The sequence below is a fragment of the Ambystoma mexicanum genome, chromosome 8, assembly GCF_040938575.1.
Source record: "Ambystoma mexicanum isolate Mex_15411 chromosome 8, UKY_AmexF1_1, whole genome shotgun sequence".
Taxonomy (NCBI): domain Eukaryota; kingdom Metazoa; phylum Chordata; class Amphibia; order Caudata; family Ambystomatidae; genus Ambystoma; species Ambystoma mexicanum.
Window position 1 is genome coordinate 316392673 of NC_090929.1, and position 15518 is coordinate 316408190.

At 47.6% G+C, this 15518-nt stretch overlaps 1 protein-coding gene across 1 annotated transcript in view; it reads left to right on the plus strand.

Moving 5' to 3' along the window:
* The window catches only part of DPP7 (dipeptidyl peptidase 7), a 3316481-nt gene that overhangs the window by 3069747 nt on the left and 231216 nt on the right, over window positions 1-15518 (plus strand). The gene's annotated exons all lie outside the window — the stretch shown is intronic.

Genomic DNA, 15518 nt, shown 5'->3' on the forward strand with positions numbered 1-15518 from the left:
ACAGGTAAACTGGAGCCACCTGTGTTTTGCAACTTGAACTTGGGAATACTGAGGTAGTGAGTATAGTTGGTTCTGGTCGGTCTAGTGGTGGTGTTTCTACAGAATTTATCACCAAGGTATTTGGGGGCTGTGTTGGAAAGGCATTTGTGAGTTATCATTAGTGTTCTGAAGGTAATTCTGTCTTGTATGGGAAGCCATTTGATGTTGCGTCTGGCTTGGGAGATGTGGTCTGACCGCGGTATATTTAGTGCTGCACGGAGGGCGTTGTTTTGCATTACTTGGAGTTTGTGAATGTTTTGTTTGCTTGTGCCCAGATATAGGGTGTTGCAGTAGTCCAATTTGGAAAGTATCAGAGCTCTGGCCATTGTGATGCAGCTTGGGGTAGATAAAAATGGTCTGCAAGCATTTATTAGATTGGCGGTGTAAGCCGTAGAGGACGCTGTTGCGTTAGCCTGTCTCGATAGGGAGAGGGTTGAGTCAAGGGAGACTCCAAGCATTTTGGCATCTTTGGACACATCAATGAGATTTCCATCGATGTTAAAGAACTTGTATTGCGGGTTCAGTTTGTTGAGGTGTTGCCTAGAACCAATGAGTAGGAGCTCGGTTTTGTCATCATTTCGACAACGACCATGCTTGGCCATCTAGTCTTGGATTTACCTGTATATTTCATCTAGTCGGGCGGAATCTTTCTCATATGACCCTGAGAGAGTGATGAGAATTTGCGTATCGTCCGCGTAGTTTGTGTAGGGGACTTCCATGTCATCTAGGTGGTCAAACAGCATCTTTGTAAAGATGTTATACATCATGGGGGAGACACACGAGCCTTGTGGGACTCCTCAGGTAATAGGCGAGGGAGCTGCAGAAGCTGTGGCATAGAAGAGCCTCAAGGATCTGTCAAAGAGGAACGATTGGATCCATTGGGCTGCTTTAGGCCAGAATGAGGCTGAGGTAGTTAGATGTGTAGTCAGAATGTTGTCGTCCACCAAATCGAAAGCAGCTGACAGATCAATAGGAGTAGGGAGGGGTTACCCTTATCTTTAGCTTCGTCGATTTGGATTTTGAGATCCAGGAGAGCTGTTTCAGTGCCATGTCTTGGCCTGAACCCTGCTTGACTGAGGCCTAGCAAGTCGTTTGTTTGAAGGTGGTTCTGTATTTGGATGTAGGCTGCTTTATCCCAAAGAATTTAACAGGAACAGTACAGTGTGATTGGTCGGTAGTTTGTAGGGATATTGCGGTCAAGGGTGGGCTTTTTGATGAGGGGCATGACCCAGGCGTCTTTGAGATTATTGGGTTCAGAACAGGAAGCGAAAGAGGAATTGATGAAGGAAGAGATGAAGGGCGCAAACTCTTTGGCTTCTTCTTTAATGGTGGCGGCTGGGAAATTATCCCCCTGACATTTGGAGGGTTTAAGCCCGTTTATAATGGCTTCCACCTCTTTTGTGGTGACTGGTGAAAATTCAAATAGTTTACCGACCTTCGGTGAGGGTAGGTGGTGTTATTTAGTCTTAGGGAGAATTCTCCATAATGGGTAATTTCCCTTACCTACAGAGTCCCTTAGCAGCTTTGCTGGATTTCTAAGATTCATTTTATTCACCTGGTAAGAGTGTGAGCCTTTTTTTCCCACTCTTACATGTGTTTTGCTGTGTGTTTAACATGTTTTGTGTACGTAGACTGGAGCCTCACCTTATCCATAGGCGTAATCTTTTAACTGTGTGTCACACAGCACCTTTAGTGCAGTGACACAGGGTTGTCTTTTTCAGACTTCCCACTTTAAGCTCCATTTTCTGGGACTGACTACTGTCTCCCAGAACATGTAAAGTTGCCATTGGCTTTATTAGTCTTTTTAAATTCACAGACCCAGTACAAACTATCTTACATAGAGTACTGGAAAGGGTTAATAGTTATCCCTTTTTGTCTGTCTCTCATGGAACATTATTTGTTCCCCTTTCTTTAAGATCTGGCTGGTGGCAGTGGTATCTACCATATTTTTCCTACCGCGGTCTATATAAATAGCCTTGGTACTGTTTTAGGCTATGTTATTAGCCTCAAACTTAAATCTGCTGGACCCCATTTACTTTTATTTGGTTCCGGCTGGGTTTATTCGCCATTTCTTTTTGTAAAGGTCTTTCTCGTGTTTTACTCTGTGCGCCAAACCAGGTTTGGTTCCTTTGTTTGCCGTCCTTTGGCGGGCTTCTGCACAGAAGCCCTCTTTAGGCGCCTGAGATGCTAGGTAGACAGGATGTGAGGTAGGGCATTTATGACCCATGCACAGGGTTTCCTTGGAAACCCAAGTCACACTCTTGTTTGATTGGCTAGGTGACTGTCCTGCCAGGACTGCCACCCTGCTGTGTGATTAAGAGCCATGCTCTGTGAATGGGGGAAAACTGCATAAAAAGCAGGTCTCTGGGACTTTGAAGGCAGCGTCGCCACTGGATCAGGAGAACTGAAGAGAAGCTGAAAGAAGAGCACCACTACCACAACTGATCCTCCCCGTGAAGCCCTGCTGTGGGTCCGAATCTCCAAACTTCGATGACAGAGAAGATCTGCAAGGAATCTTCTTCCCTTGAGCTGGTGGGACCAACCAGTATGCCAAACACCAAGCAAAGCCTCCCTCCCCTGGTCGAATTTGCTGTGCACAGCTGCAGTCAACCGGATAGCCAGGAGGACCAGACCCTGTTTGGGTTTTAAGGAGCGCACCTTTTATTCGCTGCTTTGCTCTGCTGCTGGTTTCTTCCCTGGGCAGTGCAGGACCCTCCAGTCTTCCTCCTTCGTGTCAGTCCGACAGTCGCTTCAGGATCCGTGAGCCTGCAGGATCTGCCAGGAACTTCTGCCTCAGCTGCAGCATTCTTCTTCTTCTAAGGTACTGTTCAAACCCAGTTGTTTGTTCCGTCGGACCGCAGTGAAAGTGTTTTAAATCTTTCGCCAATCCGAGGGCTTGTCCTTCTCTACTCTTTTAAGTAACTTTTCTTCCAACCAACTTAGTTTCGAACTCTTGGCAAAGACTTAACCGCGAACTACTCTGAACTGTGTGATCCTCTGCAAAGACTCTGAACCATTAACATTGGCCCAGGCCTATTGATTTGTATCCTCGTTGTAGCAAGCCTTTTCTAGATTGACCTGCCTACTTACTTGTTGGTGCTGCTTAATTTTGTATAACCTTGTCTTTCCCTCCCTTTATGTATTGCTGGAGTGCCATTTTGCTCCCACTTCATTTTGAGCTTAACGTGTCCAGAATTGATTGGGTGTTGTGTAATATATTAAGATTGTGATTTTTCTGTTGCTTACTTCGTCAACTGTTTTACAAATGAATGTGTAAATAAATGTAAATAAATGTATATTCTTTTACTCAGAAACCTTGAGTCAGTGTTTGTTTGAACCATAGCAATTGCTGTCCTTTGTGTAACTTCTGATACTGCTCACTTTACTCTTGAGATAAGTCTGGCTGCTCAGCCATCGCTACCACTTTACTGTGTAGTACGGGCTTGTACCAAAGGTGAATTTCTACTTACATTTGTAGTCTTAATTGTGTGTGGTGTTCCCAAAGGGTACTGCATATGATTCTGCCTGACATTTAGAATTGACTTTGACTTTAGAGGCACAGATGAATCTTTTGGTTTCTATTTTAGCTTGTAGCAGTGCAATTTTATCTAACAGAGCCTTTTGGATGTTAGCGCACCACGGGACGTCTTTGTTGCAAGCTGTCTAAGGTGGACTGGGAGATTCTAGTTCTTTTAAGATGGTGAAAAGTTCTTTGGAACTGGATTTGGCATTTAGTATTCTATTATTGAAGATGTCACTTTTAGTTTTTAAAATGGCCTCTTTGTAGGAGTTAGCAGCAATATTGAACAGTTCCTTGTTCTGGGATGAGGGGTTCTTTCTCCAATTGGCTTCCGAGTGTCTTTTGGACTTCTGCAAGGCTTTCAGATCAGATATGAACCATTTGTTTAGATGACTGTGCTGTTTGGCTTTTCTAGTTTTAAAAGGATCTATTTGGTCTAGTGCTAGTAGCAGATTTTGGTTGTATGAGTCTAATAGGACAGCAGGGTCCAAATTAGGGGACGTCAGGGGATTGGTGATGGGTTGGATCAGCGGGAGTATGTTCTCTAGAGTAACCAACCGGCTGTTTCTGGTAGTGGCAGGTGGTGTTTGGGGAGCGATTGGAGGTGATTGACTGAAGTTCTGGAACTCAAAATGAATGATGTGATGGTCCGACCATGCACACAGTGAGTTTGAGAGTATTTTAGTATTGCAGTTTAAATCGGCAACCCAGTCCAGGGTTCTGCCTTTGCTGTGTGTGGATTCTGTTATGTGCTGAGTAAAACCTAGTTCTAGAAGGGAGTGTTCTAAGGCTTTTGCTTTGGGGTCTTGTGGGTCATGAAAGCCCAGGTTTAGATCGCCTAGTAGTAGAATTTGAGAGTTAGGTTTGGTATGCTGAGTGAGTAGATTTGTGATGTCATCATCAAAGGAGGACAAAGGGCCCGGTGGTCTATAGATCAGGTGTATGAGTAGAGTGCGTTGGGGCGACAGTGGAAGTTTGACGGAGAGGAGTTTTCCAGAGGAGATAGGTTGACAGACAAATTCTCTCATACCAAGCTGGGTTTTGGTAATGAAAGCAACCCCCCACCCCCTTTAATGGTTGTTCTGTCAGCTCTAAGGATAGTGTAGTTTTCAGGTACAGCAAGCATGGGAGAGGGACCTGCTGCTGGGTGCAGCCATGTTTCGGTGAATGCTTAGAAGTCAAGGTTGTTGGATGAGATGAGGTTGGCTATGTCGATTGTGTGAGCAATGAGAGATCTGGTATTTATGAGCGCTCCTTTAAGTTGGGTGCTTTCTGGCTGGAGGGGCAATGCTATATGGATGGGCTTATGTAGTGGAGGTGAGGGCCTAGTGCTGTTGTTATTGGGTTTGTGGTGCACAACTTTGCAGGAGGTGGTTTCGGTGCTAAATCCTGGCATTTCTGCACGCTTGGGATGAGGTTCAATAGCCAAGTGTGGAGTTTCTGCGCTCAAGGGTGCACAGTGAGTTAGGACTGGGTTTGGTGGTATAGTGTAATAGCCACTGAGCAGGAGATAGGGGGAGATTGTTGCCACCTGAGTCTGTATTCAATGGCTTGGGAGAGAGGGCAGGCTTAGCTGTCTCTGATGATGGGATTGCTATGGTGTTGATGGGATCGAATTGTAAGCTAACCATTATGAGAATGGTCAACCCTAAATGAGCCATGGAGGATTTTAGATCGGGGCTACATGTGCTGGGTAGCTGGTGAACCGCAGCTATGAGAGGGTGAACTATGGCTGAGACTGCAGGCTCCAGTGACCTGGAACTGGCACGGTAATGGCCTGGCTAAGGGTAGAAGGGCTTTAGGTAGTTGTACTGGATCTGTGCTGGTTGCATGCTGTAAGTATTCTTTCGAAGGGATTGTGTCCTCCGACGTATTCCTTATCTTTGATAATACGTTTCCAGCTTGCTGGCCTCGGAATTTTTTCTGTAGAGGGCGCTGCGCGTCGACGTCCGCCGAGTCGATGTCCCTCGACGGCCACCGTATCGGCGCCGACATCATCATGCCCATAAATAGACACGCGCTGCGTCCGTTGCTCAGTTCTGTTTTTCTGCGCTTCGTGGGGCCTCGGAACGTCGTTGCTCAGTTCAGTCAGGTTTATCTAAATCTATTTGGACGAATATTCCTTATCGTTCTCCATGGCTTCTTCATCAGAACTGACGACGCCGCAATCCGGCTTCAAGAAATGTCGAGACTGCGGTAAAAAAATGTCAATAACGGATCCACACAGGGTCTGTTTATGGTGCGTGGGGTCCGAGCACCATTGTTCGGAGTGTGAGGACTGCATGTCCATGACGGCGAAAGCCCTGAAGGAGCGAAAAGGGAAGCTCGAGAGAGGTAAGTCAGCCAAATCCTCCTCAAAGGTTTCGTCGGCTGAGTCGAGGCAAAATATTCCACCCGAGATCGCCATGAGCCATCGGGTAAGAAGGCACCGTCTTCAACGCCGTCGTCGAAGGTTCCTTCGACGCACGGGTCGGCGCCATCGACGCCGTTGTCGAAGGGTTCCTCGACGCATCGGTCGATCGACTCGACACCGACGTCGACGCCGATGAAAGAGAGGACCAAGGCTCCACAGCCAATGGTGTTTTCAAGGGCCTCCGGCACAACGCCGAGACCGTCGTCGATGCTCTCGAGTAGGATCCCGATCCTCTCGAGTTCTTCGAGACCCCTTCCAGTTTTTCGACGCCATTTTCGGCGCCTTCGAAGCCGGTTACATCGGCGTCGACGACTTCAACATTTTCTCATCCAATAACGACGAGTTTGGCTCCTTCGGCCCTAGAGATGGGATTTACTCCATTTCAGAGATCAGAATACCCTGGTCTTTCTTCAATTTATGAAGAAAGGGAAGACTCTGACCAAGAAACTTTTGGTTTACAGAGATCCACACTGCCTGCTGCAGAGGATTTCACCTCTGAAGAAAGAAGGCTGAAGGAACTACAGGAGTCACTTCATGAGGCAAGTGGACTTGACACTTCCCCAGAAGTGGAATTTGTAAAGCCAGACCCAGGGGAACATGCCGAAACACCATATAGAACCCTGATGGCAAGAATAATTGAGTTTATGGGTTGGTCTGCGCCTTCACCTGTTTTCCAACAGGATGATCTAACGGATATATTGGACAAAGGCCCAAAGGAGGACCCGGTGGTCCCCTTCAATGCAGCCCTACAAAGAAAAATTGCATCCAATTGGGAAACTCCCGAAGTTATTCCAGCAGTCAATGAAAGACTGTCGACAAAGTATAGGGTAGCGGCTGCTGACCCTGAATACCTGTCAAAACACTCGACCCTACTGTCCCACAGGATAGGGATGACAAGAGGTACGACTCTATGGCAAAGAAAGTCTTTTATGCCTGTAGTATGGCATTGAAGTCCATCAACGCCACCTGTACACTCGCCAGGTTCAGTCACACTTTATGGGAGTGTGCTTCATCAGCGGCTGACTGCATACCCGATGGAGAGGAGAAGGACGCCTTCCTTAACATCATTCAAGATGGCAAAGATGCCATGTGCGAATCACTTCAAACAGGCATTGATTCCGCTGACAGTATCAGCAGGGCCATGGCGGCAAGTACAACAATCCGCAGGCATGCGTGATTGCGAAAGTCGGGCTTTGCCCCTGATGTACAGGCCAGACTTTTGAATATGCCCTTTGACGGCTCTTCATTATTCCGGAAAAAGGCCGCACATACATTCACAAAATTTTACAATCTGGATACCTCCACTGCTCAAGAGACCAGATTTGGCAAGGCCGTATTACATTCGGTCCATCCCTAAAGGGATACATAACACTATCACTCCCTCCTCAAATTACATACCACTGCTATGCGAGTCTATCAAAGATAAGGAATACGTTGGAGGACACAATCCCTTCGAAGAACAAGTTACTTCTTACCTGGTAACGTTCTTTCGTCGGGATGTTCCTCCGACGTATTCCTTATCGCCCCTCCCATCCATCCCTGCAGTGATAACTTCCCTTGTGGTTGCAGCTTTTGCCCCTTCAAGGTTACTAACCGATTCAGGCATGTCTTTTCTTATACTACAAAACGGAACTGAGCAACGGACGCAGCGCGTGTCTATTTATGGGCATGGTGACGTCGGCGCCGATACGGTGGCCGTCGAGGGACATCGACTCAGCGGACGTCGACGCGCAGCGCCCTCTACAGAAAAAATTTCCGAGGCCAGCAAGCTGGAAAAGTATTATCAAAGATAAGGAATACGTCGGAGGAACATCCCATCGAAAGAACGTTACCAGGTAAGAAGTAACTTGCTCATTAGTGGGATGGATACCTAGTTAGGTCTGTGGGGGTAAGCCAGAGGATAGTGGGCACCGGGGTTGAGGTAGCTAATTGATATGCACAAAGTGGGAGGACCAGAGTCCTAGTCCACTTTGTAGACTGGTATTATTTTGACAAACATAGCAAGAGGCCATAAGGTGTTGGTGCAGACTATACACCTTTGCTATTCTGACATGTGTAGCGGAGGCAAGTGTTACCTATTAAAAATTATGCATGAACAATTCGACCTTAGTTGGAATTAGATTCTAGGTTCAGGCATGGCAAGGAGAGGCAAAGACTTGTATGATGCATTACGAAATGATACAATGCAAGGTGCAAATTATACATGAGCAGTAGGACATCAGTGAGAATTGTAGCAGTCATGGGATCTAAGCATGGTTTGTGGGTAGCAGTCGGATAGGAGTACAGTACAGTGTGCAACAGAACGGCGGCCAGCTGTGCAGCAGGGCGCCGAGCGTCAGCAATGAATGGGCCGGACTGGGTGATGTAATTACTACTTTACAAAATCGGGGGCAATAACAGTGATAACAGTAGAGGTCAAAGTTGAAGGCCTGGAGAACAACCAACTGAACGCAGACATGGTCGAAATGAGGCTTGACGCCAGACTAACTGAGTTGGAACTTCGAGAAGAATAAGTAATGCTGAAAATAGACGATTTAGAAAATAGAGAGGGACGTAATAACATAAGAATACTAGGCCTGAAGCAAACGGCGAGAGAAACCCAGAGGCAAGTGGAAGAGAAAGTATAGGCTCTGGTATTTATTTATTTATTTCTACCGCACCGGAGCCCGCAGGCATTGGGGCGCCACATAAACACACAGAACCTCTAAACATACAGGCCACAGGACACCACGGGTCATAGGAATTCCAGGTGGGGTCTTGAATTAGCTCAGGGATATTATCTAAACAGGTGTGTCTTGAGTTTTATTGGGAAAATACTGTATGAGGGCTCTAGTCTTATTTGTATTGGAAGCTTATTCCATAAGGTAGCAACCTTGATTCGGAAAGCTTTGTCAAGTCTGTTAGTTTTCCTAAAGCTGGGGATTGCGAGTTGGTCCTGGGCTTTGGATCTGAGGGCGCGACCCGGTACATAGGCAGCCAACTTTCTACATCATCTATTCGAGGTAGACGGGGGGAAAACAGGTGCAACTTGAAAGGGCGCACAGAGGAGGCAACCCATACGGGAGCGGCCCTCGCTCCGTAATAGCAAAGTTTCTGAGCTACAAGGACAAAACGGAGGTATTGAATAGGGCGAAACAACAAAGGGAACAGGAATTTGAAGGCTCCATAGTGACGATCTATCAAAACCTATCCAACCTCACGCTCTCTAGGCGCAGAGACTGTAGGCCCCTCACAAAGTGGTTGCAAGAGAAGGGCATCAGATACAGGTGCGGATACCCATTCTTGCTGCAATTTGAGGTAGAGTCAGTGTCGCATAACCTCAGCGCAAGAGACAGAGCAAGCCCTATGTCACCTCACGGCGGACACCGAGATGGAAACAAGGGGCCCTGATGGACCGAGCGCGAGCAGGGTAAGGGCAGGCCCTGCACCCGGCACACAAAGGAAGGGGAGCAGACAAACGGGCAGAAAAAACATGAGGCTTAGTGGACCATCACTGCACAAAACACCAAAAATGCCAGAGCAGCCGCAGGAGAAGAACTTGGGAGAAAAGACAGCGTGAAGGCTGGAGTGACAGTTGTAAAACCGGGTGGAAAGGTACATGTACGAAAATGGAATGCTAGAAGGAGGTAAATGTCTCTGCTCCAAGGTGGCCCTCTGTGGGAGAGAGGGCATCTCAACGACTCTTAATGAACCTACGTTAAAGTTACAAACAGTTATGAAGTTATTAAGGGATTTTTGCTATTGGTATGGCTTCAGAGAGGAGAATATCAGCCACAATGGAAGTGGCCCCCAAGACAAGGTAGAAGAGCAAAGGGTAGAGTTACAAATGGAATTAATGAGGAATAGGTGGGCAAGGAGGGGCACTCGTAAAGGGGAAAGTGGAAGCCAACAAGGGTCTGGTTGTGGGTATGCTAAATGTAAAAGGGCTAAATTCCCTGACAAAGAATTTCATACATCCTCCCTAGACATGCTTTTCCTGCATGAAACACACTTAATTCAAGGGGAGGTGCAGGCACTAAGAGGGGCAGGGATAGGACAAGTCCACTGGGCATCAGGGAATTCCAAAAGGGGTGGGGTCGGACATTTCATTACACAAACAATGTAAATTACGAGAGTTTGTGGCCACTAACTTGATGTAAGGGAGGGGAGGTTACTAATACTACAAGGAATGTTGGATGGGGCGAGAGTACTATTGGCAGAGCTATATGCGTCCAACCAGGGGCAGGCACAATTTATACTACTTATTTATACTTATTTATACTCAGTGGGATATAGGAGTTGAAGGCTGACTTGTATATCATAGGGGGGGACTTTAACTCCTGGGCAAATGAAATCAGGGACAGAAGGGCGGTGGGTCAGGTGGGGCCGAAGGGAGTGGAGGATAAAATGGGGCACATTGAGGGGGCAATAGAGACACGTGGCCCGGTAAATGTGTTGATTCGGCAGCACCTGCAGGAGGAAGGATACACCTTTTACTCAGCCCCACACAAAACATACACCAGGATTCTAACCAGGGACCAGGGGACAAGGGTGGTGGGCTGCGAGATCAGTCCGGTAGGGTGACCCGACCATGACATGGTGCATATGACCTTAGATATAACAGGGTTGTACAGGCCGGATAGCACCTGGCGCTGTAATGTAACACTATAGAAGGACCCCCTGTTTGCAGATCAACTGGCCAAAGAAATCCCTGAATATTTTGAGTTAATCGACAGCGGGGAAATGCACACAGAAGTGCTCTGGGATGCTGGGAAAGCGACCTGGAGAGGGCTACTGATCAGAGAGGGGTTGAGGCAGAAAAGGGAAAGGAACCTGAGAGAAGACAGGTTGAGGAAAGAGATAGTGGAGGGGGAGGAAAGGATGTATGCTACAGAGGGAAATACCGACGAGATGAGGGAGGAGGTGCTCACCAAAAGAGCAGAGCTGAAAGTGCTGGGGATGGGAGAGACCATGTGGGAACTGAGGTATCTCAAATAGAAATACTATGAAAAAGGTGACAAGGCAGACGTTTTTTGGCCACAAGACTCAGAGCACAGAGGGCAGAAAGATGGGTATCCAACCTTGGAGACCCTGAAGGGGACACACGGGTTACACCCAAAGCTATAGCAGAAGGATTTGCTCTGTAATATGAAAAACTCATGGGCCCAGAGGTAGAACACTTAAAGAGCCCAATAACATCGGAAGAAGTGCAAGACGCGATATTGCGCCTCCCGAATGGAAAGGCGCCAGGAGAGGACAGATGTACTATTGCGTTTTATAAAAGATACGGAGGGATCCTGTCACAACACATAGTGAAGTTATATAACCATATCCTGGAAACGGGGGAAGCCCCGGCCACGTTCTGCAAGGCATTAATATCAGTAATACCTACGGAAGTTAGGGACCCAGCCCAATATTCATCAGCTTTAGCTGGGGAGGATAGCTCAGGGGCAACGTGCTTGCCTTGGAAGCAAGACGACACAGAGCAACACAGGTTTGATCCCCAGGTCTGCGCTTAGAAACTTCTGGGTATTAAGCGCGTTATAAATAACCAATCATATCATATCATACCTCCCCATCTCGCTCTTGAACGTAGATGAGAAAATATTCACACGGATCTTAGCGACGCGCTTTGAAGAGAAACTTCCCTGAATAGCCCACCCAGATCAAATGGAGTTTATAGCGGGTAGATAAGTCCCAGATGCAATTAGGAAGACCCTGAATCTTATGGAGCACGTTGGGGGGGGACCCAGGGGATTAGGCATTACTGAGCTTAGACGCGGAAAATGCCTTCGACAGGGTTGAATTGGGAGGTTTATTTTCAGTGCTGCGGAAGATTGGGTTGGGGGATAGAATGTGCAGAGCGATCAGGGCAATTTACTTGGGACCCACGGCAAGGGCGGTTGTAAATGAGACAGGGTCCAGGGAGTTCAGCCTTAGTAGGGGAACTAGGCAGGGATGCCCACTGTCTCCCCTCCTCTTTGCCCTGATGAAGGAGCCACTGGGGGAGAGGATACGTAGGGATGACCAGATAAGAGGCATTAGGGTAGGGGAAGTTAGCCATAAATGAAGCATGTACGCGGACGACATATTGCTATATCTCTCATGGGTAAGCGGGACAGTTTCGAGGGTGCTTCGGATATTGGAAACATACGGAAGCGTATCAGGGTTTAAGGTAAATGTGAATAAGTCAGTACTCCTCCCCCTGAGAGGAGTGACCGAGGAGCAAAGTAGACAGTGGGAAGAATTAGGGATACCGGTGAAGGAGGGTAGCATAAAGTACCTAGGGGTGAGAATACCCAGGGAACTAGATTATATATATGAGAGGAACTTCCCCCCACTACTGCATCGGCTCTTTCGTGAACTGGACACCTCGTTGAAACTCACTATCTCATGGCTAGGGCGACAGAACGCGCTGAAGTTGGTGCTCCTCCCCAGGGTGTTATATTTATATCAGGATTACCAATAGGGCTGCCAGACCTACACTTTGTGGAGTTAAAAAGGAGGATAGTGCAGTTTCTGTGGCTGTTGAAGAAACAAAGAGTACCTATAGAGTTCTAATACAAACCAAGGAAAAGGGAGGAGTGGGTCTGCCGGATATGCACACTTACGGTAGGGCAGCTCAATTCAGAGTCCTGATCCCTCGCGCAGGGATAAACAAAAGCAATGGGTGGTCATCGAAAACCATCTATTTAGGCCAGTGACGCTGGGAGAGTGGCTATCGGCGCCGCAGGAAGCGACTCTGAGAAAAAGTACGGACACATAAGAGACTGGGCCCGCTTCTGAGTCTGTGGAGGGTCAAAAGGGAAATGGCAGGAGTCACAACGTGGCCCTCACCCTTAAGTCACATATGGGCACCACCAATAAGAGATCACATCCCAGACCATGAGAGGTTCCAAGATTGGTTTGAGGCAGGGGTGGAGAGAGTAGGGCAAGTCCTAAAGAAGGATGTGTTCATAGACCTCAGAGAACTGGAAGAAATTCTGGGTGGAGGGAACATCTCTATGTTCAAATACCTGCAGCTTAAAGGAGTGTTGATGTCAGAGGGGTGGAAGGAAGAACTGCAGAGGGAACTGACAGGTACAGAGAGAATTCTAAGCACAGAGATGGGGATGAGAGGACTAATATCTAAACGGTATCAAGCTCTACTAGAGGCATAGGGAAGAGAGATTGAAGTATTTAAGAAGAGATGGGAAAGGAACATGGGAATGGAAATGGATATAGACCAATGGCGAAGGTTATGTGAGAATGCGCACCACACCTCAGTGGACTGTCAATACAGGCTACACAGGCTCAAATTACTGTATAGGTGGCAATGGGACCCAGTGAGGTTATCAAAAATGTATCCCAGAGCCGACCCCCAATGTTGGAGGAGATACGGGCAAAAGGCAGATTACTGGCACATGTGGTGGGCATGTACAGAAATATTGGAAGGAAATCCTGGGATGGATAAGGAGCCTAGATGGTATAGGCAGGCATCTGGACCCCCTGCTCGTATTATTCGGGGTGGAAGTAGTGGAGGGGGACTAGGTCAAACTCCCGCATATGCCACACTATTTGCTGCTAGCAGCCAGGGCTTGTCTAGCAGGGCGATGGAAGAAAGAGGAACTCCCGGGTAAAAAACAATGGACCTTGAAAGCCCTGGATACGTATAGAAGGGAACATCTGACCAGACAACTACACAAACAGACCCCATCAAGGGAATTGGAATGGGCAGCCTTCCTTGAAAAGTATGACCTAGAGAGACCACACCTGGATGTCGGAAATGGGAATCTAGAGCTTATGGAGGACACCGCGGGAGAGTATGACCTGATGCAGGCAATAAAACCATAGAGGGAAATGGAGGGGAGATGTGACTAGAGCTGGAGATAAGGGGAAGAGGAAAGGTATGTAACTGGAAAACCCCAACACAGACCCTGAAGAAAGGTTGTGAAAGCCACCGACAAATGAGACATAATGGGCCTCATTACGCCGTGCCAGTAAAAGTGGCAGGCTGCCGCCGGACTAGTGGGAATTTAACAGCTCTGGATTTGCCGGAATCACTGGGGCATTACACCCCGGTGGTCCGGTAATTCTGGAGTCGGCATTCCGTTAGTCCCCATTCCCGTGGAGTCCGATTCCATGGGAATGGGGGCAGTGGAAACACTAGCGCCATGCGGTAATGGTACCGGTGTTTACATGTTCGTGTGCGGCCGGTGGCGTTACGCCCGCCCGGTCAGACCTGGCGGGTGTAACACCACACGTCCAAATAACTTGGAGTTAGCCAGTCTGGAAAACTGTGCCGGTATGGTTTTACCGGCACCATTAAATCCGGACCGTCTAACTCGTAATGAGGCTCAATGGGCCTCATTAGGAGTTTGGAGGTAGACATGCCGTTTTTAGCACCATGGCTACCTCCAAACCGGGTACTGGGCCCGAGTCCCAAAAATAGGGAATTATCGGGCCATGCGGACTTTAGCGGTCCCGGTAATTCCCATTTTCAGGACCTGGACCCAGTACATCCCCATTCCCATTTGAGACCCCATAGGGCTCAATGGGAATCGGGAGGATGCTAACAACGGGCCCGTTAACGACGGGCCCGTTGTTAGCATCCTGGTCCGCTAGCGGGACCCGCTATAGACCTCCTAATGTGGCAGCCCGGAATGAACGGTGCCGGTCCCTTACCGGCACTGTTCATTCCGCGGCCGCCAGCCTCATAATGAGGCCCAATGACTCGAACTTAAAGGAGGGGCAAATGATGGAAAGAGCCAGGCAATGCAGGCTCCAATGGGACAGTATCTGTGGCCACCCCAGGGCCAAGCCAGAAAGGGGGGGGGGGACTTGCAGGTAGATGTAAGGGGGGGAAGTTGGGGTAAAACCTACAAAGTTGTTGTTGAGGCGGGACTAAAGTAATTAATTAAAACATTGTTTTGTATGGTGAATCTCGAAACATGTGATGGAGAACATGTATTGTTCTATTGCTATTTGTGCCAATTTACTAATAAAGCATATTTGATTTAAAAAAAAAACTGATGCCCAATTCCATGGTATTCTAGGTACCTTGACCCCATGGCTTTTTACATTAGATCTTAGAGACTGGTTAGGTGCTGCTTTTCTTACCTAACGCAAGGACATGTTCACCAAAGTGGTTTTGTGTTTTCAATGTTTTATTCATGCTTGTCTGTTTATTTTCCTGTTTATTTTAATCACCAAGAGTGCACACACTATCTATGTCTAGCTTGCATTATTTGAGTACATGCCTTACAGGGGTGAGCTTTCAGTGTTTTTATTTGCTCTCTGTGTTTAGGTAAAGTACATTGGACATTTCTTTCATTTGGTACTTACTGTTATTTGTGAGCTTTTGCTGCTGACTCACATCCCAGAGTACAGCCTTCCCTCGGTATACGGTCCTAAATTTAAAAATAACGTTTACAAAAAAAACCCATAAAAAATAAAACCGATTTAGAAAGACTGCTCTGTGACCGCACAGAGCAGTCTTTCTTAATCGAACTGTCAGCCCCTGCAGGGGCTGATAGGCACGCCACGACCCGGAAGCGGGCTCGACGAAGAACGGGTATGTTTATTTGT